Source organism: Capsicum annuum, unplaced genomic scaffold (assembly GCF_002878395.1).
Source record: "Capsicum annuum cultivar UCD-10X-F1 unplaced genomic scaffold, UCD10Xv1.1 ctg83367, whole genome shotgun sequence".
In the NCBI taxonomy this organism is placed as follows: Eukaryota; Viridiplantae; Streptophyta; class Magnoliopsida; order Solanales; family Solanaceae; genus Capsicum; species Capsicum annuum.
In genome coordinates, this window is record NW_025894233.1 from 599,951 (window position 1) to 627,780 (window position 27,830).

The following is a 27,830-nucleotide window of genomic DNA, read 5'->3' on the forward strand; positions in this document are numbered from 1 at the left end:
ATGGCTGAACAACAAGCAGCCCGCAGGACAGTTGGGGCAGTGTCAGTCCTACTTCTGATGAACTTGACTTCCCCAATTCAAAGATTGGCTGCTGGGGGAAATTTTGAGTTAACGCACAACATATTGCAGCTTCTAATCAGTAGTGGACAGTTTACAGGGCTTTCACATAAGGATCCACAAGTCCACTTGCAGACCTTCATTGAGCTTACAAACACATTCATTCCTATTGAGGTGAGTATAGATTTTGTGAGGCTGACACTATTTCCCCATTCACTTTTGGGGGAAGCTAAAAGATGATTGAATGTGGAACCGGTCAATTCAATCATATCATGGGATGACTTATTCAGAAAGTTCCTCATCAGATTCTTTCCATCAGGTAAGACTACGAGACTTTGCAGTGAGATAATAAGTGTTAAACAGAAGCCTGATGAAAATTTATATCACACTTGGGAATGATTCAAGGCTCTTCTTTGGGATCGTCCACATTACCAACAATCAAATGAGGTACTTGCTAATACTTTTGTAGAAGCTCTTGATCACAATACGAAGATTTTTCTAGATTCATCCGCAGGTGGTCAAGTGCTGGAGTTGACTTATGATGTGTTGTACACATTATTGAGCCGCATAGCACAAGGAAATCCAAAATGGAACTCAGATTCTAGAAGTGCCATGAAAAGAATTACGGGTGTGTTAGAGGTGGACCAATTCACAGCCTTATCAGCTCAGGTCACAGCATTACAGAATATGATAAACACTTAGTTTAGCAGCCTAAAATTGAGAGCTCCACAATCTGCAGCCACATTCAATGCCATCCAATAAGATGCAGGTTGGTGTGTAGTGTGAGGTAATAGTGGTCACTTAGCGGCTATGTGTTCTTCCAATCTAGAATTAGTGATGTATGTGGTCAATGCTCAAAGGCCAAATTATGGTAATGCCTATAACATGAAGTGGCAGACTCATCCTTGGAATGCACAACAACAACAACAAATTCAGAATCCACAGGCCTTAACTATTCAATAAACTAGCAACATAGAAGAGATGTTGAAGCAACTCCTAGCTAATCAGACACAGTTGACTGCAGACATGAAAAATTAAAAAGCAGCCACAAGAAGTTTAGAGTTGCAGTTGGGGCAATTATCACAAGCAATGAATACTAGACCACAAGGTGGTTTGTCAGAAGATACAAAAAATCCAAAGCAGTTTCTGGAAATTACCTTGAAGAGCGGTAAAGAGTAAAAAGAACCTCCCAAGGCAACAAAGGAGGTAGATGCAGATTTAACTACCCAACAGGTTTCTAAAAAGGCTGTTGAACATCAAGGAAGTCTGAGTACTTCAAAGAAAAAGTTGTTAAACCAGAAGTGAAGAAGACACTGCCACTACCCTTCCCTCAAGGCAACTTAAAGTAAATGAGGATTCAATGTTCAAGAAGTTCTTTGATACATTCAGAGGACTTCACATTAACTTACCTTTGTTAGATATTTTGCAGGGTATGACCAAGTATGCAAAGTACTTGAGGGATGTGGTGGCTAATAATGTCAAATTGTAGGATGTGAGGTCCATTACACTCACTAAAGAGTGTAGTGTAGTAATGACTCAAAAGATCCCCAAGAAATTGAGAAATCCAGGGAAGTTTAGTCTCCTTATACAAATTAGAAGTAAAGTGGTCCATGCATTGAGTGATTTAAAGGAAAGCATAAATTTGATACCCCTATCTCTATTTGAAAAATTGGGCTTAGGAAAGCCTAGATCGGCCACCGTGGTTTTACCGCTAGCAGACGAATCCATGGCATATTCGAAAGGAATAATTAAGGATGTCCTCATTAAGGTTGGTAAATTTATTATTCCTATTAAATTTATTATTCTTGATTTTGAGGTAGACAAACAGGTACTAATCATCTTAGTCCGTCCATTATTAACAACTGGAGGAGCATTAATTGATGTTACAAAAGTCACGCTCAAAATGAAGGTAGAGGATGAAAAGGTGGTATTTGATGTTTACAAATCACCCAAACTGACGTCCAAATATAAGATTTGTGTATGATCAATGTTATTGAAGGGGACAAGTGTGGGGTAGCTAGTCCACAAAAGACCTCTTCAGACTACCTGATTGAGCATCCTAAGCCTCTACCTTCTAAGCCAGATATGATGGAAGTTAATGAGCCTGAAAAGGCTAAATTTGAGAAACCTGATGCTCTTGAAAAATTTCACCAAAGAGGGGTAAAGATAATTAGAAGATGAAGACGAAATGTGAGTAAAAGAGTAAAGGAATATGGTTGAGTTGAGTTGGATCGTGCCGCGACACTAAATCAGAAGCTTCTTGGGAAGAAACCTAAGTTAAGTAGGTACGTTTTATTTTTAGTTTTTAGTTTCATTTCACGTAGTTTTTGTTTTTGGTTGAGTCACAGGTTGATGAAAAGTCTGAATACCATAAATCTAAGCCAAGGAGCATGGAAAAAACTGAGTTTGGGTCCCATGGATCTCATTTATGAGTATAGATGCTACTAGCTAGGCCTAGAGGCCTCAGGGAGTATTTCTATCTCTTTCTTTTAAATTAACTTTGGGGACAAAGTAGAGTTTTAAGTGTGGGGTGGGGAAATTCTTAAATTTTGGCTCAATTTAAAAATTATTTAAAAAATTTTGTTGTAAGATATTCTTGTTGGTGCTATTTTTGATTACATGGTGCAAGTGGGTTGGTTGAAAAAAGCATGTTGATTGAGTGAATGGCTATTTTTCTAGACTATTAGGCTCATTTTTTTTACTCTTGTACTTTTTATATTAATTTTGAATTTATGCTATTGTTTGGTTGGGAGTCTATGATGATCCTTTTGAGTTGAGCATGTGCCATGTGCGTGTGAGATTTTTGTATATTCCTTGTTGCATGTGATGTCTAGAACTTTCCCAATGAGTGTGTGAAGCGAAATAAAGAGTGTGGGTTTAGGAGATGATTTAGGCATTTCTTTGATAGCCTTGTTTTATACCTCCTATTTGTCCTACCTTTTGTGCATTAGCCTAGTTAACCCCCATTGAGCCTTTGGCTTATTTTCTTTGGTATCCTCTTATGTATCTTAATTCCCTTCTTTGATAGACCATAATTTGATCCAAAAAGCACCTACGTACTTTAATTGAGAAATTAATTAAGAAAGGAGTTTGAGAAATTGAAGAAGAAAAAGGTGAAATTGATGCCCCAAGGTAATAGTAATTGGTGTTTATAATTAATTGTGGTGGTTGGGAGAGATATAAATAGTGTTAGAAATATTCCCATGATTATAGAAAAAGGGAAAAATGAATCTTGAAGAAATAACCAATATGCCCACCTTGTGTTTGTGAAAATTGTTGAAAGAAATGGGGAAAAAATAAAAGATATGGATGGATGAAAAGGTGTAATTTGGTTGTTAGAAGTTGGTTTTAAATGATTAATGTAGTGTATTAAAGTGCTTAGAAAGGTTAGTCACTATTCTCAAATAGTTCCTACCCGTCCCTTAGCCTACATTACAACCCGAAAAAGACCAATTTGATCCTATACTAAACATTTTAATATTAGTGGATCATTATACTAAGGGAAAGCCTATGGTTAATTGTGTGTAACTTATGAATTCTTTGTGAGTGTGACTGTAACTTGATTTTTTTTATCCATCATATAATGAATTGTTTGATTGTGAGTGATTATAGGTAACTCTTTTATTGTGAGGGGAACATGTTTGATGAATGTAGGTGATTTGTATGACGTCCTTGATTGAATGATAAGCATGATTTTTCCAACTAGGTGAGTCAATTATTGAGGCTTGGATGTTTTGGAGTAGTGTTCATAAGCTTTCAATTATGTTTGTAATATGATTAGTATAGAAACTTGCAATATGTGTAGTCATTGTAGTGATAGCTTGAGTGTCTTGCATTTAGAAGAAGTGTATAATCTCCATCTGATAATACTTAGAGTGAAGATTTGTTCAAGGATGAACAAGGCTTTAAGTGTGGGGTAGTGATGTTGGGTGTATTTATGCAATCTAGTGTTACTATTCTAGCCTTTTTAGCCTTGTTTTGAGGATGATTCATGTGATATAGGGGTGGATAATTAGTTGAATATGTATCAAAGTGTTAAATCATTTGTGTATGATGTTCAAAGTGAGTTTCAAACAAGTTTGTACCAGAAAGATTCATTTAGAGTTCAACCCGAAAAACTAGTGTTACTAGCTTGAGCTAGGTGTTTGTCTAGTTGATTCTGGTGGATTATATTGAGTTTAAAGTGTTCCAAGTGGTTTTTATGTGGAATTATATGAGAAACAACTTGTTGATACTGCTCAAGGGTCAATTGGATCAATCCAATGGTCAAAACAATGAGTTAAAGATCAAAATGAAATTAGCCTATGCTTAGCTCGTGTTTCTAGTTCATCGTGTTGGATGTTGTGTTGTTTTGAGCTTTAAATTGTTTTTCTAATGCTATAGGATGCTTTTTTAATGGATTATGATGATATATGAAGGATATACAAGCTTCAAATCAAGTATGAACAACTCAAAAAGGCTCGGAATGGCTCAACGAAGGCACAATATGTAGATTGACGTACTTTTGGACCCCTAGAATATCTTGGGCATGTGTTTACTGTAGGAGTGTCAAACGGACTCTTTAAAAACACCAATGGATTCAGAAGAGTCCCAAAATAGTAACCAACTGGTGTGTAGTGGTCCTAACTGCGACTAGCCAGCGAGGCGGGCTCATTTCGGTGCTCCCGTGCCGTAGAAAAATTTTGAAGAACCAATTCTAGAGGCTTACGGCGATTCGGAGGCGAATCCTTGCCTTTAGTGGGGTTAAAACCAGGGAGATGCCCTACCGATTCCGGGGCTTAATAACTGATGGTTTTCATGTCCAACACGGAATAGACTTACTCCTATACTATAAATACATGTTGTATCACGTTTTTACACATCTTTTAGCATATTTTGGAGAGCAAAGGGCTGCTACAACTGCTTCATTAGGTTTTTATTAGTTTTATTTAGTTCACTCATGTTTTTAGTCATTAATTACTATTTTGTGATTACAATTATGACTATGCGTGGCTAAACGCCCTTTTCCAAGGTTAAAGCCAAAGACATGATTATGTTTTTTTGGAATTAAGTTCATTAATTTTTTTTATCATTATTGGTTGTGTGTTCATCTTTGATTTAACTATTTTAAGGATTCACGACCCTTAGAATATATCAATTGTCTACCTTTTGATCTCGGGAGGGGAATAGGAGATAGAACATGGAGATGAACAAAGTATGGGTTTTATTCTTTTATAAAATAAAGAACTGAACTTTGCACCTAGGACAGGGATGTACTTAGGAGCCGTACTTGATTCAAAAATAGGATGATAGCTTAAATAACCTAATTGGATCATTACATCCCCGCTCAACGATGTAGTTGTAAGGTTCAACTTAGGTAAAGGATTAGAGGTTGGGAAACCATAATCATACAACTAACCCTACAAATCTACAACCAAGATAAGTGAGTTAATGAATGAAATTCAAGACATAGTATGATTTTTCAAGTGATTTAACCCTGGGTTTTCTCCTTTTGACTATTTTAAGCTCTTTACTTTCGGAATTATTTACTTTACTTACAATTTCCAAACTCTCTTTTCGGTTACGCTTGCATCAATTGAATCAAAATTATGAACTGAAATTGAATCATTGCTAAATCAAGTCTCTGTGGGATCGATACCTGGCTTTCATTAGGCCACTTTACTACTTGATAAGACCATGTACACTTGTGTGTATTCTTGGGCGCTGCCAGGTATTGATGATATTGTGACAGTTATCAGCATCAGCTCTTGAAAAAGGGTTAGGTCGTCAGCAAAGAACAGGTGGGAGATTTGGGGTCCTCTTCTGCTAATGGAGATTTGGGACCACCGAAGAGTATCCACTTCATGGTTTATTCTTCTTAAGAGAATCGCCATGCACAAGATAAAGAGGTAGTGGGACATAGGATCTCCCAACCTTATGCCCCTAGTAGGCTTGAAGCTAGGAGTTATGCTTCCATTAATAAGCACAGTAATAGAAGAGGTGGAGATACAGGAAAGGATGAGCTTGGTCAAGATAGGGTAAAGTTAAAGAAAATAAGATCTTGTCTAATGAATGACCATTCTATCGAAGGCTTTTTCAAGGTCAATCTTTAGGATCATATGAATTTTTTCCCTCTCATATTATTGAAGTAGTGCAAGTAATCCTAAACAATGATGGCATTATCAGAAGCCCTCCTTTTAGAAAGGAAGTTGTCCTAGTTTTGACCAATTATGGATTAGAGAAAGGGTTTTATTCTATTTTTAATAATTTTAATAATGATCTTTATTGAGTATTACACAATCCTATAGGTCTGATATTTCTTAAGGAGGTAGAATTTTTGCACTTAGGAATAAGGCAAAGGTAGGTAGTGTTGGCTTTAGTGCCCATAGAACGGGTAGAGAAGATGTTAATTCATAAGGCTTGGAGAAGGGGGTCCATGGTGTCCCAATACCTTTGGTACATGAATGAGTGCATCCCATCCTCCCTAAGAGCTTTAGAAGCAGCAAAGGAGAACACAGCTCTTTTTATTTCCTCAATGTCAGGGATGGAGTCAAGGAAGGGATGACTTGGGGAGTTAATAGAGCCATGGCTTGAAGGGTTGGACTGGAACCTAAGGGCAGAACTTGAATGCTCAGAAGTATAAAGTGAAGTGTAGAATGTGGTAATGGCCTTAGTGATCTCAGGTTGTTCATAGATCCAAGCGTCATTCTCCTGAAGAGAATTAATGTCATTTCTCCTCTTTCTGTTAAGAGTAGAAGTATGAAAGAGTTTGTTGTTTCTATCCCCATCAATTAGCCAGTTAATCCTAGATTTAAGCTTCCAAAATTTATTTTCCTGGTCAAAGATGTAGTTGACCTCCTTAGAGAGTGACCTTTCTAGGTCATGGAGAAAGGAACTAGTGGGGCAGTTGGGGGATATCTGAATTCTTGCCAACCTAGCAAGGATTTGATTCTTTTTTGGAAAATATTTCCAAAGACATCTTTATTCCAGGATTTGGCAATATTAGTAAAATCAAGGGTTGCAGTAGTAAGGTCAATATCCTGCTAGAAAGAATTACTAATGAGGTTGTCAAATTCTAGGTGATTGCACCACATAGATTAAACCCTAAAGGGTTTGTAAAGGAAATAAGAGGGTTTGGTAAAGCTAAAGATGAGGGGAAGTGATCTGAGTGGATTCTAGGGAGGTAGAGGACAGAAGCTCCAAGAATTGATGAATCTAGTGGTCATTAACAAGGCGTCTGTCCAGTTTTTCAAGGATCAAACCCTGTCTATTCCTATACCTTATGTTAGACCAAGTGTTCTTGCTACCCCTAAACCCAAGATTAATGCGCTTACAATGATTAATGCAGTCCCAGAACATAGAGGACCTATTGAAGTTTATTCTATTTCCACCAAATTTATCATTGCCTCTTAAAATTTCAGGAAAGTCACCTCCTACAAGCCACCTATTACTGCTTATGGAGTCTAGGGTATCAGCTATATACATGAGTTGATCCCAGAGAAGTCTCCTTAAATTAAAGTCAGTGCTAGCATAAATGATACTAACTAACTAGTGGGAGGGAGGAGAACTAACCATTATAGAATCGTGGATAGCCTGGGAGGGTATAGAGAGGTTGTTGATAGTGATGTTATCATGCTTCCACATAATGACAATGCCACCTTAACTACCAACGGCACTAGACTCAATAAAACTTTGGTAAACAAGCTCCTCAGTGAGATTCTTATGATCAGTCATCTTAGTCTCTAGAAGCGCCAACATTGAGGGTTGATGGATGCTTATCATAGACTTACAATACTTCCTAAACTCTATGTTTTTATCACCCTAATCATTCCATATTAATCAGTTTATCATCATTGGTTTGGGGTGGAAGGAGAGTTCCTTCATCACAGCTTTTCACTTTCCCAAGGGGTTGAAGGTTCCAGTCATCTTTTGATTCTTTATTTTCCTTTATAGTGAAGCTAGCTTAGCTGTGAAGCGTTCCCCTATCATATGGTTTGGCAGATTTAGCTTTAGCTCTAACTTGGTCAGCTTTTGGGGTAAGAGGACAATGACCATCTCGTGGATGAGCTCCTTGAATTCTAGACTTACAGGTATTTCCAGAGTGAGAGCATCCGCTTTGGGGATCCTTAGTTAAGCTAGAAGACTTTTCATATCTCTGTTGCACTTCCTTAGGGTTTTTAAAGTTTTTCCACTTTCTAATATCTCTAGGGTCTGGGGAGAGGGGTTATAGAGGTGTTGGGAGCAGAATTGATGAGTTTTGGCTTTCCCCAGTAAACTTACAAAATTTAGACCCTGAGCTAGTAAAAAAGGATTGGGGACAGGAAGAAGGGTAAGAATATGCTTACTTGGTTCATTATGCTTGATAGGCTCTATGAAGTTAAGTCCTCCTGGAAGGATGAATCTTTCACATAGAATAGGGTGGCCATCCATATATTTTGTCCAAAGATTGATAGTCCCTAATGCAAACATTCCATGGCCAGTTGGGCTAGGTACCTGGGGTCCTGAATGAACAAGGTGGATAGTTTGAAAATTTTGGGATAGAAGAGGTTAAGGAATTACATTGAAAGGGGTATTTTAGTCACTTGATCCATGTATATTCCTTCCTGCACGTTAAACCGTTATCTTGACCCGCAAGACCTTGGTGATTCCAAACTAGTTAAGTTTATATTAGTGGCTAAAAACACAAAGGACAAGCCTATGGTCCTACTCATTGTACTTGAATTTCTTTGCGAGAGTGAGTGTGAATTCGTTCATTATTTGAGCTCCTTTAGAAATTTCAATGTCTTTTGTGTATATGGAGCTAACTCTTGCTTATGAATGGCATCGATACTTTGGGGTAGATGAGGAATTCTTACTCTTGGTTCGGGTATATGGGTTAAGTAAGCTGCATTGTGAAGATTGAGACAATCTTTGAAGGTTTTGTGTCTCCTCTTAAGATGCTTTGTTGATTTGGAAGGTTCATGTGATACAAACTTTCATCCTTGCTTCATAAAGATGTGCTTATTGAAAAATTTTAGTTCACTTGTTGCCATGACATATTTGAAAGTCTTTATAGAGCTTTGTTAGCTTGTTCCTTTAGTATAGCTTTCTTTTGGGTGGATTTGAGTTAAATACCCTATCTCATTGAATTGTTCTTAGTTGTTTGAGGGCAAACATTTTTTTAAGTTTGGGGGTGTTGATAAGTCGTCAATTTGAGGATTTTCTAGCACCTTTTGAGCCTAAATTACCATGTTTTTCCATTAATTTGATGTTATTCTCTTACTTAATGCTCATTTGTGTAGGAAAAGATGAAAAGGGAAGATGAGAAAGTCATTCAAGTCAAAAAGAGGTTAAATGTGAAAGAAAAGAGTCAAATGCTAAAACTTAAGTTTAAGAATCGATCCTCAGTTACCGCAATCTTTCAATTAGAGGGCGATCGCTATATGACTACCACAATCGCAGGAGCCACAAACGCAGTGAAAGATGGCGATCGCGGTAGAGCGGAAAAGTTTCAAGGGTATTTTTGTAATATTCGTAAAATATGGAATTGGGGATCAAACAAGGGTTTTTAGCTCATTTTTCACCATTCATTATTCATCTTTCATCATCAACTTAGCTTAGTTGTAGGGTTTTGTTTTTACTCGGAGCTTGGAGCTTAAATTTGTAGTAATTTGAGACAAAAATCAATTAGAGGAACTACAAACTGTAGATTTGGCATCACCCATTGAAGATTAATTGGATTTAAAGTGTGGTTTGCCCTCTCTTTATTTTTAATGAGTAACTTTGATGGAAATGTTGGTATATTTGTGTTTATTATCTTTATGATTAACTAGATCTACCTCTTGGAATTATGTTTGAGTAGAGTGCAAGTATGTGGATATTGATTATTAGCTCCAAGTTGTGGTTAATGTTGATGGGTTTCACAAATGTTTGAATGCAAAATGGGAATTGTAGGTGAGAACCTCAATTTTCCTAAAATTTTCATCGTCCTTGAAAAGGGGATGTGGGTAGTCTAGATCCTACATCATCCTTGAAAAAGGGATGTTATTGACATAAACATTTGTGAACAACAATGTAGATTGTAGTTATTCCTATTTTGTTGTCTTAGAAATAAGGATAAAATGTGGAATTGCTATCTCTTGAACATCATCCTAGAAATAGGGATGTTAAATTGAGGCTTTTGGGTTGATTAGAATGTCAACACCTATGAGGTATTCGAAAGAATCCATGAGTGATATTTTGGTATTTTGTTGAGAGACTAACACTGAAACGCCGAACCTAGCCTACCCACTCACACATTAATTAAAATTGGATGCTAACTTTCGTATATCCACTTACACTAGTTTGCTCCTAGGAAAATATAATTCCAAGATCCATTCCTAATTGATTACACTCTGATTATTCTTAGTCCCAAATTAGTCCTTAAGAAGACCAATAATTGTCTTCCACTTTTGAAAACATTCAAAATCCCCCAAAATATTTGTATAATATGTTTGAATTTATCAAGTGTCTTTAATTTCGAACTTATTTAATCGTCACTCATATTATTCCTCATGGATTCAACTCCAACTCAAATTTGGGTAAGTATATTGACAACGACCACCTTGCACTTAAATTAACATGTAAGTTGAGCATTATCAGTATACAAGCTTCAAGCATCGGCCAGTAAATTTTTATACAAATATGTGTTATGTTGTTAAATAATAAAGCACCACATACACTAGAAAATATAAGTTTCTTTTGGAAGATTGTGTAATGCCCCGGGTTTTAGGTCCTTGAAAATTTCTTGAGTTCTGAGCTTTCTTCCCTTGCAATGACTCACTTGATGAGTCGTAGGGTGTCTTGATGTAACGACTCAAAATCACCTCCCGAGAAATCACACGGTGCTTAGGGCTACAAGTAGCCCCAAGCTAACCCTTTGAGCCTATCACTTTTCATAATAACTCATTCAAGAAGGAATATACAAAATAATGGCACTGTCATATCAAATGAATGGAAATACGAAGATAATATTCGGTTCAAACGATCACAATACTAGAAATCTAAACACAACCATAGTCTGACAACTAGTTTGACAAAACCTTTATTACTCCATGAACTCGAGAGACGTTGGGACAGGTCCCCAACTGACTCAAACTGAACTGAAAATAATAATGTAAACACTCGAATACTGAAATGTCTAAGGATAGATCCTCGAACCTTGAGGACTCACCACTGGATAAATATAGACAAAGGTACTCGGGAACCACTGACGAGGCTGGGACTGAGCACCTGAACCTACATTATAAGACAATGTAGCACATAGACGTATATGTGGATAAGCACTTGGGAATGTACTGAGTATAAGGGGGTGTATGCATTTACATAAAACAATATCAATACTCTTTAATCAAATCATGCATGCAATAGGAATGACTCACATGGCTTGAATAATTCAAAATATAAATCTCATAAATCATATATGACGAAGCATGTAAAACAAATCACGTGAGTCATTATACTTTAGCTTTAAAATCTATACTCTTCTTTTATTCTCATTACTTGTAGGCTAAAGGAAACTTTAAAAAATACTTTCAACTCATGCATATATCTCATGGGGAGTAAAACTTCTTTAATTCTCAAGAACTTATAACTCTTTTGAACTCAAACACTTGGAACTCAGAATCATATAACTTTGGTTTGAAAACCGGTGATCAACTCGTACTAGTAGAGAAAACTACTCCCTTCTTTGGAAAATACTCAAAGTCGTTCATTCATTTTAGAAAATATCTCATCCCAAAGATTTTAGGGAAAACATTCTATCTCAATGTAAAATACTTTAGTTTAGGGAGGTTCTCTTAACCGACATAAACCATGCGAGCTACATGGAGTCCAACGTCTTGTCCTCCTAAGGAAGAAACCTCATGTTGGGGAGAGGTGTCATACTCTTGCCAAGGAGTATAACCTCAACTCAGTGATCACTTATCTCGGTCTCAGGCACAATCATCTTGGCCTCAGGCCTAAAATCTCAAACCTACGATGGCACATAGTTCTAGGGTAAGAAACTGTGGTAACTTACCTAACTCGGTCATAAATACTACTCCCTTTAGTTTATCTCGCTCATCTCATGGAAATACACTTTCAAAATAATCTCATATAAGAACCCAATAATCAAATCAGTAATCTCATGTGGTAGAGTTGATTTCAAAACTCTATGACCATTAGGTCAAAACATTTCTCAATAATCTCAAAATACTCAAATAATGGGTGCTTATGGCACAATAGTTCATAAAATTGCAAGTCTAAAGTAGGGCTTAATGACCCATAATTCAATCTCAAGTTAAAACTCATCATAATGCATAATAGATAGCATATAGATTCATAATTCATGTAGAAATCTAGAAGTTACAGCAATTTGTCTTAAAATATCAACATACTAATATACTTCAATTTCCAGAACATTGAAACTCTTAAATTCTCAAGGAGTAACAACATAGGGTATAAACCCTGCTTTAATTTCTTAAGAAAACGTGCAAAAATCATGCTATTTGACTTTCAATTCATGGGAAACATCAAGATATTGCAATCAATAACAATGGGTGAAAACCCCTAATTCAATATTATGTAAAATCTCATAGATTGCAGAAAATTATAGTTTAAATAAGCCTTTGGGCACAAGGGTGAAAGGATTACCCTTGTTTAAAACCCCCAATACCTTAGATTATGAAATTGGATGAAGAAGCTTGCTCTAAACTCCTCTTCTTACTCTTGAGAGAGGGTTCTTACAACCCTTGAACTTGGGGAATTCAAATCTCAACTCAATTTGTAGAATCTATGATAAGTTCTTGGATTTCTTAGAGAAAGGTTTTAGATTTGATCTTGAGGGAGAAACCCTAGATCTCTTATATTTTGGATAATAAATGAAGCCATTTGCTTCGCTTGGAATATATCTGGTTGATAAAAGAGTAGAAAAGACTGAAAAGCCTTTTTAAAAATGAGTTTAAAATACTGAACGGGAGCTGTCACGGTCGGAGCGATGGTCCATCGGATCATCCGTTGCACACCAATCGATAAAATAACACATTGCCTAAATGTGATGATCAATGCAATGTGCCATTTCAGTCTTGACGGCTTTTCGTATCATCCATCGCACGTTGTCCAGGGTGAGACCACATTGCCTCAGTGGCGACGGTCTCAACGACAGTCCGTCAAAGCCTTGACGGTCCATCGTTCTGGCCGTCGTACTTGGGCCAGAAAATGGAGTTACTGCCTTAGGTACGATGGGCCAAACGACGGTCCATCGCAGACTCAACGGTCCATCAGATCGACCGTCGCACCTGGGCGGTTCTGACAACACTCAGTAAAATGGTCATAACTTCTCACCTCGATGGCGGATTTGGACGAAATTGGTATTGTTGGTAAGCTAATTCAATTCTCTATTTGAAAAAAAGTCAAATTTAAGAAAATTTTATATAGTTTAAACACAAATCACTTGGGAAGTCTCTTCTCAATCTTTTAGGGCAGGAATTACACGTTACTTGACATGCTCAAGGCTCAAACTACAAGGGAACTTTGCAGGGTCTTACAATATCTCCCCCTTGGAAACATTCGTCCTCGAATGTCGCTAGTTAGACTAGGAACACAGGAAAACAGAGTACACATAGCTGAAGCAATTTGCTAAATGGCTCAAAATCTCACTAAACTCTTGAATACCTCAGAATTGCAAGAACTTATGCAAGAATAGATATATAGTTGAACTTTAGATTAGAAGGGCTGAATTAAGGAAGAATAATACCTTCAGATTGATCTAAACTCGTGGAAAAGAGGTATGGGTACTTAGCTCCCATATTTTCTTCTGTCTCCCAAGTAGCACCCTCAACTAACTGGTTCTGCCATAAAACTTTGACCAAGCGAACCTTTTTGTTCCTTAGTCTACGAATCTGAAAATCTAGGGTCTCAACAGGAATCTCATCGAATGAAAGACTATTCTGAATATCAGTACTCTCTGAGGGATCTACTACAACAGAATCACCAATATGCTTTTTAAGCATGGATACATGAAAAATAGGATGAATGGCTGACAACTCCACAGGCAACTCAACCTCGGGCCAATATAACGAGGACTAAGCTTTCCCTTTTTACCAAACCTCTTCACCCCTTTCATAGGTGAAATCTTCAAGTACATTAGATCACTCACTTCAGACTCAAGATCTCTTCTCCTCACATCGGCATATGACTTTTGATGACTCTGAGTTGTCTTTAAACTCTCTCTAATCAACTTAACTTTCTCCATATCTTAAAACACTACATCAGGCCCAATCACGACAGCTTCACCTATTTCAAACCAATCTATAGGTGATCTACATCTTTTGCCATACAAGGTCTCAAATGGTGTCATCTCGATACTAGCATGGTAACTATTATTATAGGCAAACTCTATCCATGGCAAATACTTATCCCAACTTTCTTTGAAATCAAGAGAACACGCCCTCAATATGTCTTCTAGGGTCTGAATAGTCCTTTCAACCTGACTATCTGTCTACGGATGAAAAGCACAACTCAAAAGAACTTGGGTACCAAGATCCTGCTGAAACGCCCTTCAAAACTGAGAAGTAAATTGTGTACCCCTATCCAAAATGATAGACGAGGGAACTCCGTACAGCCTGACTAACTCCTGGATGTACAATCTAGCATAATCCTCAGTTGTATAAGATGTATGCATGGAAATAAATGTGCAGACTTAGTCATCCTGTCTACAACCACCGAAATAGAATCATGACAACGACGCAAAAAAGGTAACCCAGTCATGAAATCCATATTCACCACCTCCCACTTCCAAGTGGGTATACTAAACTCTTGCATTATACCCCAGGCATTTGGTGCTCTGCCTTAAACTATTGGCACATTGTACACTTTGCTACAAACCCAGCTATATCCTTCTTCATACCATTCCATAATAGATTTCCCGCAAGTTGTGGTACATCGTGGTAGTGTCAGGATGAATAGAATACTGCATGCCATGCTCTTCATCCATAATCCTTTACCTCAGATCATCAACACACGGTACACACAACCTACCCTACAATTCAACACACTATCTCTCTCTTGGGATAAAACCTCAACCTTTTGGTCCTTAACTGACTCCTTCAGTCTAACCAAACTAGGATCTCGGTCTTGTTTCTTCTTCACTTCTGCAACTAAGGAGGATTCAGAACTACTTTGCACCAAGGTACTTCCCTCAGCTGAATCAAGCAACCTAACACCTAATCTAGCTAGACAATGCACATCACGAGCTAACTCTTTCTTACCTTCCCCTATATGAGCAACACTACCCATAGACAATCTACTAAGGGCATCCGCCACTACATTGGCCATGCCTAGGTGATACAACACACTCATATCATAGTCTAACAAGTGCAACCACCTCCTCTGCCTAAGATTCAACTCCCTTTCAGTAAACACATACTATAGGCTCTCATGATTAGTAAACACATTAACATGGACACCATAAAGATAGGGCTCCAGATTTTCAAACCAAAGACCACAGTAGCTAACTCAAGATCATAGGTTGGGTAATTCTTTTCATGCGGCTTCAACGTTTAGAGGCATGGGCTATAACCTTACCTCTTTGTATTAACACACAACCCAAACCAACTTTAGAGGCATCACAATACACCACAAAACCATCTGTACCATTAGGCAAAGTCAACATACGGGTTGAACTAAGTCGAGTCTTCAACTCTTAAAAACTCGTCACAGGAATCTGACCACAGGAACTTAACTTTCTTTTGGGTCAACCAGGTCATAGGAGATGCAATAGAAGAGAAACCTTTAACAAAACAACGGTAGTAACCTGCTAGACCCAAGAAACTTCTAATGTCAAAAGGAGAGATGGTTCTAGGTCAATTTCTTACAGCTTCTATCTTTAGGGGATCAACTCTAATACCTTCGGCTGAAATAATATGACCCAGAAAGGCTACAGAGCTTAGCCAAAATTCACACTTATTAAATTTGGCAAACAACTGGTGATCTCTAAGAGTTTGCAAGATAGTTCTAAGGTGATATGCATGGTCATTCTCATTACGGTAGTACACAAGGATGTCATCTATAAAGACAATGACAAATATATCAAGATATAGATTGAACACTCGATTTATGAGGTCCATGAAGGCTGCTGGGGCATTTGTTAGCCTGAAAGACATGACTAGAAACTCAAAGTGACCATAGCGGGTTCGGAAGGTTGTCTTTGGAATATCACATCCCTTCACTTTAAGTAGGTGATAGCCGGATCTAAGGTTTATCTTGGAGAAATAACTTGCACCTTGCAACTGATCAAACAGGTCATCAATTCTCGAAAGAGGATACTTATTTTTTACTGTGACCTTGTTAAGATGACGATAGTCAATGCACATACGCAAGGAACTATCTTTATTTCGCACGAATAAAATAGGTTCGCCCCAAGGAGAAATACCGGGCCTTATGAAACCTTTGCCTGAAAGATTTTTGAGTTGCTCTTTCAACTCCTTAAGCTCGGTAGGTTTCATACAGTATGGTGGAATAGAAATAGGCTGAGCGTTGGGAAGAAGGTCAATCTCGAATTCTATCTTTCTATCGGGAGGTACCCCTGGGAGATCTTTCGAAAAAACATTAGAAAACTTATTAACAATATTGACTGACTGGATAGTTGGAGTCTCGAACTTAGTGTCTTTGACTCTAACTAGGTGATAGATGCAAGCTTTAGATATTAGCTTTTTGGCTTTGAGATAGGAGATAAAATGACTCTTGGGAGATACTGAACTCCCAAACTACTTAAATACTGGTTCATTAGGAAACTGAAACTTGACCACACGGGTACGAAAGTCTATAGATGCATAACAAGAATAAAGTAAATCCATACCCAGAATAAGGTCAAAATCCACCATGTCTAACTTTATCAAATCAGCAAGTATGATTCTTTGAAGAGCAGTAACAAGACAATCTTTATACACTTGTTTGGCAATAACTAACTCCCCTACTGGTGTGGAGACTAGGAAAGGCTCAGGAATCTTTTTGAGACTTATTTTGAAATTCACAGCCACAAGTGGGGTCACATATGAGAGACTTGACCCGGGGTCCAACAACACACAAACATCAAGAAAAAAGACACAAAACATACCAATAACAATATCAGGAGAGTCCTCCTGCTCCTGATGGGATGGTAAGGCATAGAATCTGTTCTGGCACTGACTACTAGTAATGCTAGATAAAGTGCCCTGAACATGGGCGGGAAGGGGTACAGGAGCTGGTGCACTAGTATTTTGTGTCTGAGGTCGGGCATCTCTATTCCCCTGCCTAGCATGTGGACAATCTCTAAGTCTGGGGCCCTTGTTGTCATAACCAAAACAACCCTTCAAATCTGCGAAACACTCACCGGGATGATCCCTACCACACTTAGCACAAGGAGGATAGTGGGGCATGTTACTAACACTGTTCTTTGACCTAGAAATAAAAGACCTACCCCCTTGCTCCTACCTGTCTCTAGGCATGAAAGCACTAGCTGATGAACGCGCGGGAATAGATGAATGTCTCTAAATCTGAGGAAGGTTCCCTCCATGGAACCTAGGCTAGCTATACGCATGCTGCTCAGATCTAGCCCTCTTGTTACCCCTCACTCTATCTCTCTCCTTTATCTTATCTGCCTCTATTCGCTATACATGTATCATTAACCTAGCAAGATCCATATCCCTATACAGCATCACAGTCCTACACTCCTTCAACACTAAACCAGAAACACCTATCATGAATTTACTTATACTAGCTTGGATGTCAGAAATCAAATCAAGAGCATACTTGGCCAACTGGTTGAACTTCAAGCAGTACTCCTTAATAGTCGTGGATCCCTACCTCAAGTTCATAAAATCTTCAATATTTACTTCCCTCATCTCAAGAAGAAAAAACATGTCCAAGAATGCATCTTGGAACACCTGCCAAGTCATAGAAGCAGCATCCTTACCTCTAAACTTCCTCTATAATACAACCCAGTCATAAGCTAAGTCCTTTAACCTGTAAGACGCTAACTCGACACATAAAACATGCATCACTTGTGTGATATTTCTCACCTCCTCAAGGTACAACTGTGGGTCTTCACCTGCCTTAGACCCATAAACTCTGGCGTATTCATCCGCATGAAATCACAGATCCTAGAAGTAGCTGCATCACCTCCTACAAATTTACAACTTTAGCCTGGTTATTAGCCAGAATATTAGCAGTGATTGCATGGGCTAATTCCTCAAAGGCCGCTCAAAACTTAGTATGAGACATAGTCTCAATTAAATGATCAACAGGTAGGGATCTCATCATCATTTCTGTAGGCATTCACTCTTCAGAGAGACATTTTCTAAAATAGGAGAGCATAAATTATTAGATGAGAGGGATAACTGCAGGCACGATGGAATCTAAAAGAAAGAAATAACTTTTTCCTAAAATGTCTTGTAGCCTCCTGCTCATAGATGTGGCTCGCTATACACCGATGATCAAGACTCTACCCAATGCGGCATGTCAAACTCCCTAGGACTCCTTTAAAACCTTAGGCTCTGATACCAAGTTTGTAATGACCCAAAATCACCTCCCAGGATGTCACATGGTGCTTAGGGCTACAAGTAGACCTAAGCTAACCCTTTCAGCTTATCACTTCTCATAATGACTCATTCAAGAAGGAATATACAAAATACTAGCCCTGTCATATCAAATAAAAAGAAATACGAAGATAATACTCAGTTTAAACGACCACAATACTGGAAATCTCAACACAACTACAGTCTGATAACTAATCAGACAAAATGTCTACTACTCTATGAACTCAAGAGCTGTTGGGACAGGTCCCCAACTGACTCAAACTAAACTAAAAAAATTAACATAAACACTTAAATACTAAAATATCTGAAGATAGGTCCTCGAACCATGAGGATTCATCACTGGAGAAATGTACATAAAGGTACTCGGGAATCACTGATGAGGCTAGGACTGAGCACCTGAACCTACATTATAAGATAATGTAGCACATAGACATATATGTGGATCAGCACTTAGGAATGACTAATTATATAGGGGTGTATTCATTTACATAAAATAATATCAATACCCTTTAATCAAATCATGCATGCAATAGAAATGACTCACATGGCTTGACTAAGTCAAATGTAAAGCCCATAAATAATGTATGATGAAGTATGTGACACAAATCTCGTGAGTCATTATACTTTTGCTTTAAAATCTATACTCTTCTTTTATTCTCATTACTCGTAGGCTGAAGGAAACTTTAAACAATACTTTCAACTTATGCATATATCTCATGGGGAGTAAAACTTCTTTAATGCTCAAGAACTTACAACTATTTTGAACTCAAACACTTGGAACTCGGAATCATATAACTTTGGTTTTAAAACCGGTGATCAACTCGTATTAGTAGAGAAAACTACTTCCTTCTTTGGAAAATACTCAAAGCAGTTCATTCATTTTAGAAAATATCTCATCCCAAAGATTTTAGGAAAAATATTCTATCTTAATGTAAAATACTTTAGTTTAGGGGCGTTCTCTTAACCTACATAAACCATGCGAGCTACATGGAGTCCAACGTTTTGTCCTTCTAAGAAAGAAACCTCACGTTAGGGAGAGGCATCATACTCTTGCCAAGGAGTATAACCTCAACTCAGTGATTACTTATCTCGGCCTCAGACCCAATCATCTCGGCCTCAGGTCCAAAATCTCAAACCTATGGTGGCACATAGTTCTTGGGTAAGAAACTATGGAAACTTACCCAACTCGGTGCTAAATACTACTCCCTTTAGTTTATCTCACTCTTCTCATGGAAATTCACTTTCAAAATAATCTCATGGTTCATCAGAACCCAATAATCAAATTTGTAATCTCATGTGGTAGAGTAGATTTCAAAAATCTATGACCATTAAGTCAAAACATTTCTCAATAATCTCAAAATACTCAAATCATAGGTGTTTATAGTACAATAGTTCATAAAATTGCAAGTCTCAAGTAGGGCTTAACGACCCATAATTCAATCTCAAGTTAAAACTTATCATAATGCATAATAGATAGTATATAGATTAATAATTCATGTAGAAATCTGGAAGTTATAGAAATTTGTCTCAAAATATCAACATACTGATATACTTCAATTTCTAGAACATTGAAACTCTTAAATTCTCAATGAGTAACAATATAGGGTATAAACCCTGCTTTAATTTCTTAAGAAAACATGCAAAAATCATGCTATTTGACTTTTAATTCATGGTAAACATCAAGATATTTCAATCAATAATAATGGGTGAAAAACCCTAATTCAATATCATGTAAAATCGTATAGATTGCAGAAAATTATAGTTTAAATAAGCCTTTGGGCACAAGGGTGAAAGGATTACCCTTGTTAAAAACCCCACATACCTTAGATTATGAAATTGGATGAACAAGTTTGCTCTAAACTCTTCTTCTTACTCTTGAGAGAGGGTTCTTGCAACCCTTGAACTTGGAGAATTCAAATCTCAACTCAATTTATAGAATTATGATAAGTTCTTGGATTTCTTAGAAAAGGGTTTTAGATTTGATCTTGAGAGAGAAACCTTAGATCTCTTATATTTTGGATGATAAATGATGCCATTTGCTTCGCTTGGAAAATATCTGGTTGATGAAAGAGTGGAAAAGACTGAATAGCCTTTTTAAAAATAAGTTTAAAATACTGAATGGGAGCTGTGACGGTCGGAGCGATGGTCCGTCACAAGCCTGATGGTTCATTGGATCGTCTGTTGCACACCGATCAATAAAAGAACACACTACCTCAATATGATGATCAAAGAAATGTGCCATTGTAGTCTTGATGGTTTGTCGAATCGCTCATCGCACGTTGTCCAGGATGAGACCACATTGCCTCAGTGGCGACGATCTCAACGACAGTCCATTAAAGCCTTGACGGTCCATCGTTCTGGCCATCGTAATTGGGACAGAAAAGAGAGTTACTACCTTAGGTGCGATGGTCCAAGCGATGGTCCATCGCAGACTCGACGGTCTATCGCAGCCTCGACGGTTCGTCAAATCGTCCATCGCACCTGGGCAGTTCCGATAACTCTCAGTAAAATGGTCATAACTTCTTACCCCGATGCCAGATTTGGATGAAATTTGTATCGTTGGAAAGCTAATTCAATTCTCTACATGACAGAAAGTCAAGTTTAAAAAAAAATTATATGTTTTAAGAACCAATCACTTAGGAAGTCTCTTCTTAATCTTTTATGATCGGAATTACACTTCACTTGACACGCTCAAGGCTCAGACTACAAGCAAATTTTACAGGGTCTTACGCTTGGCAGGTTGGTAACCCTAGTAGTAAGGTGTCCAGTATCTATTGTTTGAGTTTCTATCTTAGGTACGACTTGGGGACACGAGTCGTAAAGACTCATGATGAGTCATTGGGATAGAATCATAACCAAATCAGAAACTAAGAGGCTAAATTCTTCTCTGAGTACGAGTGGCTCACTATGATCCATAAGGACTTTTTATGAGTAGTTGGATGCAAATCTTAAGATGTCCGATATTTACCCAATTGGGTTTTATGTTGACTACGACTGGACCCTACGAGTTATAAAGTCCCATTACAGGTAGTACCAGTGAGTCGTAGGGTCAACAGTGTATGGGGGTCCTAGAGAGTGTCTTGGTTATGACTCATGGTGATGAGTTATAAGGGGTGGCTATGAGTCAATAGTTGACCCATATTCAATGGCGACACTTTTTTAGCTTAAAAGTTAAGGGCATTCTGAATATTTCCTCTTTTACCCAAATTGAAACCTATGTCTTATAACCTCATTAGGGTATCATTAGCACTCAAAAACAAATCAAGTAACTTCTCAAACACTCTAAAAGTTCTCTAAATTCCCTTAAGCAAGTCAAGCTAGGGTTTTATCAAGTTGGTTATCTAAGGGCTCAGGGGTCGATTTCTCTCCAAATTTCTTGGTGTTTAAGGCATGTTACTCTTCGCTGATTGTTAATTTTATAAGAACATGTTATTTAAAGTATTGTTCATGAGATATTTATGATGGTTTTGAAACAACAGTTGAGGGTTATGAATGCTTAGTGTTGAACAATATTTTTCGAATTTATATATGATTAATCATGTTTTAAATATTATTTTGAACTTGTGGCTTCATGGGTACGGTGCATGAACTAGGAAATTGTGATTTTTACAAACTTATGACTTTTGAAGTAGTTATTAACCTAACCCCATAGTGTAAAATTGGTTTTGAGTTATGAGAAATGTGAAAATTTATAAAATTAAACTAGTCTTGAACTATTACATGATATAAAAAGATATTTGAAACACAATGGTCTGAATTAATGAACAAAGGGAGTTGTTTTCCCCAAGTTAATGTAAATTATTTTTGCATGTTGTTGTTACCTTGCAAATGTAGTTGGTATGAAGATACCAATAATGTATGCCTTATTGTGAAATATAGTTCATGAATAAGATTGTGTGATAAATATTTAATTGGGTTCTAATAAGGGTTGTGTAGTTGAGTCATGAAATAGAGGTCTGGGCTACCGATACTGAAAATCATGTTTGCCGATGTGGGGCTCAAAGTGACCAGGAAGGTTCGAGTCTCCCTCATTATTATTTCATGATTAGGGAGGTTCGAGTCCCCCGTAAATCATTACATGATCGGGTGCTTAAGTCACCTTAGTATATGATTTGGAGGTTCGAGTCCCCTATGGACATATATGAGATTATTCTCCGGTTCGTATGACTACACACACTAGGTCCCAACCAGGGGTGAGAGTTGGGGACCATATAGCCCGTGGGTATATGTTATGATGGTTGAGCTACACATTCCCGGGTAAAGTTTTGAAACATATGTTAAGCCTTGTTTTTTATCCCGGTATATGATATATATATATATATAATGTGTGTGTGTTTATGGATTTGATTATGTGCATTGATTTTGAATGATTTTGAACTATTTATCATGTCATTTTGTTAACTTTATCCTCGAGTTACATGCTATCTTTCACCCCGCTAACCGTCTTCAGACGTTGTATCGCCATGCGATGCAGGAATTGGTCATACTTCTACTCCTCCTACTTAGTGATTAGGATTTGAGATTAGCTCGTGAGTTGACATCAAAGTGGTGAGCTTCCATATATTGGAAGTCTACATTTTATGTCTTGTTCTTTTATGTCTCAGACTATTTAGACTTGTTTTGGCTATATGTACTCAGTTTTGATTTTTTGTTTAGAAGGCTTTGTTTGGATTACTGTGGTTATTGGGCGGCGACGGTTGGTTGTTTGGCTGGTCATAGATTGTCGGTTATAGATATCTATTAAAAATCTTCTTAATCTATTGGACGTTATCTTATTTTATGTTCGGAATTTATCAGACATTGAAATATGTTGTGTTTGATTTAGTTAGGTACAGGGGAAAATTATTGATCCATGTGAGACTTGAGATACCTATCATAGTCAGGCCTTGGTTCGGATCGTGACAGATTGTGATTGAAACAATATATTCAGCAAAAAAAATGATTGTTGATGAAGATGAAAAAGAAACGGGGGTGTTTAAAAATGAGAAAAAGGGTTTAAAGAGAGATTTAGGGTGTGATTGATATCAATTATTAACTGTTAACTATTTTTAAGGAAGGAATATTGATTTTTAGTTATATTAAATCTGTATTTTCCATTTTTGTGTTGATTTTTATCTGATTTTTTAAAGAAAATACTTTTTCTTAAAAAAATAAGTTGCTAGAACTTGCAAACTAAAAAGTTTTGCTATAACTTACAATAAATGATCTAATCTTGTATATTTAGGTTATTTTTCCATTTTTTTTTAATCTTGAAATATATATACATATAGTTCATTGATTAGATAATTTTCTTTTCTCTCTCCTTGGGAATATCTTTTCTTGTTGCATTGTATATATTGACGTAGCATATCATCAATATAGTCAAATCAGATAAAATTAATATACTTGCTGACTTCATTCACCTCGTGATGAGTCTAACCACCCAAAACAAATAACTATACATTAATCACAAAAATAATTAGGTTTTGCAATATAAATCATCTAGTTTAGCGTACGTGTTGCACGCGTGCATCACGCAATCATTTTAAGATATATAAGTTATTGAAAACTAATAATTAACTTTAAACAATATATAATATTTGAATAATATAAATTATTGAAAGAAGCAATTAACTTTAAACAACATATAATATTGATAAATTTATAACTTGAAGGAATTTTAAGCCAACAAAAATAACCGAGAGAAGTACTCTTCCTCCATCTAAGTTACTGATAAAAAATATAATCTAATACTAATATCATATAAATCAGTTATGCTTACCTTCTCTAAACTCAAGTCTTGAGAGTATAGGAAGATGAAATAATCTTGAAGCTTCAAGCTCAAAAATATGTCTTAAATAAACTAACTTGATAGTTTTTTAAAATGACTCAAAAATTTTCATAAAGAAAAGTTATATTCCCACATTAATTATAACTACATGCGGAAGCCCGTGCAAGTACGGGCCCAACAACAACAATATTTCAAGGAAGACGTTGCGTAGTAAAACTAATAACATGGAAGTTTTGTATATTAAGGTGTGATTGTTACATCAAAGCGCAAAAGCAAGCTATTAACATGTAGGTTTTATACATTAAAGTGTGATTATTACATAAAAACACAAAAACTTTGTTTATGCAGCCTGACTCTGTGATGTTGGTATAGCCAACCAAAATTCCTTTGTATATGCCATACCATGTGATGAAGCTGGTAAAGGCCACCAAAATGTAGTTGTAGTGAGCTGTGACAGAAAGTTCAAAGAATAAGAGGAGGAAGATCATTGTAGTTAGTTGAATGTATTGAGCATATATATAGATAATTTAATAAAAGAAGAGGATGAATGTTGTACTTACCTACTAAGATTGACATGTAAATGATGGATAAAAAATATCATTTTTCTGCAACTATACATATTTTAAAAAAATTTCACTTGGGTAGAATAGTTGAAAGTAGTTGTTCAAATTTTCTGTAATGTACATGTTATTACAACATTTAACTGATCAGAATATAATTGACAAGCACAGGAAAATTACAGATACATATAATTAAGCAATATAGCAATAACCCCATAGTGGATAATCATATTTCAGGTTAAGAACCTCAAGATATCGAAAGGGTTGACCAAAAAATATATAAAGATTGAAACTTTTGCACAATATTTAAGAATTTGCATGCAATAAGTGATTCTATTGCAGGTTCAAAACCTTTGTGAAACTAAAAGATATATAGCTTAAGATTGAAAGTTTAGCATGCTAATTGAAAAGCGAGAATATTCCATAATTATTCAACAATTTACATGCCCCAGGTGACCAAATTCAAGTTCAAACTTCTTCGGAATAACCCCTAATAAAAATGAGAAAGGGTTATATAACTATAGCTAGCAAACAAAGCCTAAAGAAAGTTGATAACTAAGGAATATGTTGTAAATATGCTTCAATAAAAGATTGAAACAATGACAGTTATATATACTAATAAAATAACTTTTTTTTTGTTTTGAGCTAGCATGTAAGTATATGTTATGTGGAGAAGATGATAAGTACCTCGTCAATTTAATAAAGATATGAAAACTAATTTGAAGGTAGTGATTATTTAAAAAAATGTGGGAAGAAAATAGTGGTGTTCTTGCAATGAACATAATTAATCCAATTAGTATCAAACCCATTATAATTAGCCCTACTAATATCAACCCAAATCTTCAAAGTACAAATTCATAAGCAAAGGAATTTAGATATACAGAACAAGGTAGGCATAATTAAGTCACATAATAGCTAGCCCACAGTAGTAAAATCAACTTTGAAAGTATCGGTACCTTTTAACTCTTTTTCACTGGGGTGGGTGGGTCAATTTTCTGCCTTACCTGGTTCCTCGAGAGAAAGTGGGGTTTCAGTAAAGGAGGTGATAGCCAGCATACCAGTTTTTTGATGAGGAAATATGAATAATGACTTTTGTTGTTGGAGCTTAAACAATTTATGAGCGAGCAGCAGCTGATTTATGCGGGCAATACACAGCTATTGTTGCTAAGTAGAAAAGGAAAAAGACACCACGATAAATAAAAATTTGTCTAATGTTAGGGGTTTTATTTACTGAGAACCAAATTTTAAGGAAATGAGTTTTTCCTATTGTTAATTATATGTATATGTGTACTTGGATAGAAATCCGTTCATATATTTGTTCGGCAGTTAAGGACAACATTCTTTCACAAGTGTTTTTGAGATCATTACCATAACTGTATCGCTAGCATCCATGATGTTAACCTCAAAGTGGCACCTGTGATTAACAGAGAAGCGTAAATGAAGTGAATCAGCGCAAAAATATTCAGTAGGAGTTTAAAATAGAGAATAGAATATTTAGTAGTCCTGGAAATAAAGTGCAGAAGTTGTCTATCTATTTTCAGTTTGCATGTACTTGACTCAGGTAATCGTAAACACATATTGTAAGAGAACAAAACAAAGGTCACATCAAATTCAGTGCATGCTTGCCCGAGCCTCCCATGTTGCTGATTTCGAATTATAAGGCTCAGCAAAGGTTAGTACATTGCCCCCTGAGTCACACCCGCTTGCTAGAATCTCGAGGAGGCATATAGGTGTATTTGCCTTCATCCCCGATCTTTAGCTTTTTTAAAAAAAAAATGGTGTGCAGACCATCTTTTGTGAAGCTCGACTAAATTGAAGGGACAATTTTCAGCTCCCCACCAACATTAGATATTAGGTAACTCCCTCAAATGTAGAGTTCTCTAATATGATATTAACTTTATCAGTGTAAAAGTCAAAAACTAAATGGGGCTTTAAGGCAACGGTAAAGTTATCTTCATGGTAGATTGTCTTACATAAAATAGTTAGCCATCTGACAGAGAAAACTCAGGTAGGTAGTTGCTATTAACCAAAGTACCTGAACAATATGGAATACAACATGAAAACAAATACTGAGCAGAAACTACCAGATAAACAAAAGCCAAGGAAGGTGTTAGGAATGACACCAAACTACAAGCTTTGTGAAAAAACTTTGCTCTCCGACAAGCGCATTACCAGCGGTGACATAACAACACTGGCGCTAATCATGGTGGATGCCAACAAAGTGAAGGTGAATCAAGCACTAGTAGTCATCTTGATGTTCCGTAGTTCGAGTCCTCCGAAAGCATGGAGAGTTCCTTTAAAGGAATGTGTTTTGTCATTTAAGGTAATTTTGACAGTAAGTTTGGCTGAAGCATTTAAAGCCTTGACTAAAGGGAACTCATAATTTGCTGAAGATGGTATGGTTAGATGTTTTGGACTGTCTCAGGATTGTAAAAAGAATTTTGAAAGAAGTATTTCACCTTTTTCTCGTTTGAACACTACAGTACATGAGCTTTCTGGTATAGGTAGAGCAATTATTAGGAATTTATTATGATGCAATATTCAGTAGGAGGTGACAAGTTCAAGTCAGAGAAACAGCTTTCGATATATATATTCATACATATATCATTTGGCCTATTCAAATGTTACACTATATTATTGAAGTTTGTAATAAACAAATTAATTGAGTATAAAGAAGTTAGTACACGAAAGATCATCATAAATAAGAATTCCACATACTTACATGATCAGACAACACAGGTCATCGTTGATCTGGTATGGACAGTGACAACTATCTCAAGAAAGTATTTTCCTATCACTTATTTTGGATTTCCAGTGTTCGATGAAAGAAAGAGGCATGTACATTACAAGGAGATAATTGATAAAGTCTAGAATAACTTAAGCTCATGAATA

At 36.6% G+C, this 27,830-nt stretch overlaps 1 pseudogene; it reads left to right on the forward strand.

Annotated features, from left to right (window-relative positions):
- On the forward strand, positions 1-27,753 carry LOC124895650 (annotated as a pseudogene).
- The last annotated feature ends 77 nt before the right edge of the window (positions 27,754-27,830 follow it).